General features: G+C 38.7%; 1 long non-coding RNA gene across 1 annotated transcript; it reads left to right on the forward strand.

Moving 5' to 3' along the window:
• Positions 1-457: 457 nt before the first annotated feature.
• On the forward strand, positions 458-1,430 carry LOC149152173 (uncharacterized). Its single transcript, XR_016263398.1, has 2 exons — positions 458-1,069; positions 1,331-1,430. It is a non-coding gene; the product is annotated as an uncharacterized LOC149152173 (long non-coding RNA).
• The last annotated feature ends 243 nt before the right edge of the window (positions 1,431-1,673 follow it).

Here is a 1,673-nt window from a genome sequence, read left to right on the forward strand (position 1 = left end):
CAATAGTAAATAATAAAAAGTTGGAAAACCTATTACCCTATTGGAATAAATAATACACAAATTGCTTTAAGAGCATCTACAACGGCGACAACACTGCTTTCCATTTATATAATGTGTAAGAATAATTATTCCACACTGTCTTCCTTTGTCGTCACCGTCACCGCCTTGGCTCTTAAGCTTCAGGCGGTCACCCCCGACGACAACACTGCTTACCATTTCTATAATGTGTAAGAATAATTATTTCACGCTGTATCCCTTTATCGTCACCGTCACCGTCACCGCCTTGGCTCTTCAGCTTCCGGAGGTCACCACCGCCGTACCTTATCAAAGATTTAATAATCATCACCGCCTTCACCGCTTGCAGAAATGAAAGGGCAGCACCGCCTCTGAAACTAATATTTTAATTGTTGTAACGGACATGAATTTTTGTATGGATATAGATGCTGAGCCAAGGAAGAGCAATCCAATTCCGATTGTTTCTTGTTGGTATAATTTTGCAGTTTTAGCTACTGTTCCCTGTCCTTTTCGTGTTTTTTCTTGATCTGCTCTGTATTTTTGTTTTCATCACTTGGTACCAAAGCCAGTGATGTGAAGTGCTGTTTATTTGTTTCAGTTGTTTGTTGGAGGAGAGACGCCACTCGGCCTTGTAACTTCCCTGCAGGCTTGTAAGCTGTAGAGAAAGATAACTCGCGAGGAGGTTGGAGCTTATGCTCTATGCCTAAATGCCACTTTTAGTATCGAAGCCAGTTTGTAGTTTGTAGAGTGTCGTTGTGTTGTTTTGCCTGGAGAAGTCGGCGCGTTGTTTTGAATAATTTCTTGTTATTTGTCTGTTCACATCAAATTTGAAGACTGAGGAGTTGGGTGGAAGAGTTCAACTGAGCTGCAAAGGTGTTTCGAGCAGTTCTGTGGTGTGGTAGACCAGACTAACAAACTTTGACAGTTCTGTACGAAATTTGGTGAAGTGGAGCCATAGTTTGCATTCTGCCAGTAAGGCAAATCTACACTGTGTACACATCTTTCAACAGTGTGGATAATTTTTTTGGTCAAAGCCCCTTGTAAAGTTTGAGAGGCAACATCCTTTGAAGTCACATTGAAAACAATGTATATCCTGATGGAGTTTTATTTTTTGAAAAAGATGATTTATATGTTGTATAAAACATAGGTTTATTAAGGGAGTTGAAAGGGAATTTTAAAGTATCTTTTTAAAAAAGAGGTGGCCGAAAGTATTTGTAAGGGTATTTGAAAGGAAATGTATTCGAAAGGAATTGAAAGTATTGTAGTGCGAAAGTTCTTTTAAATTTTATCAAAAGATTTCAATCATTTGTGAGAGATGGAATCAAATACCAATACTACTTCGTCAATTCTTAGGCTCTCATGATCTTTGGGGATTTGTTACTAATGGGTATGGCGACCCTGCTAATGAGGTAGCAGAGATAGTTGTTACGGATCGTTGTTACAAATGCTGACGGAAAGAACTACAATAAGGCTCTTGGCCTTCTTAAACAAGGCTTAGATGACGTGATAGTTTCAAAAGTATCCAATGCAAAATCTTCAAAGAAGGAATGGGACACTCTTGAATCCTTGTTATCAGGGTGTAGTGAAAGTAAAGAACTTCAAGTTGCAGAATTTGAGAAGAGATTTCGAGAATATGCAAATGAAAGATAGTGAAACTG

This window comes from Pinus tabuliformis, chromosome 9 (genome assembly GCF_031772625.1).
Source record: "Pinus tabuliformis cultivar Carrire ecotype Pingquan chromosome 9, CPIR1, whole genome shotgun sequence".
In the NCBI taxonomy this organism is placed as follows: domain Eukaryota; kingdom Viridiplantae; phylum Streptophyta; class Pinopsida; order Pinales; family Pinaceae; genus Pinus; species Pinus tabuliformis.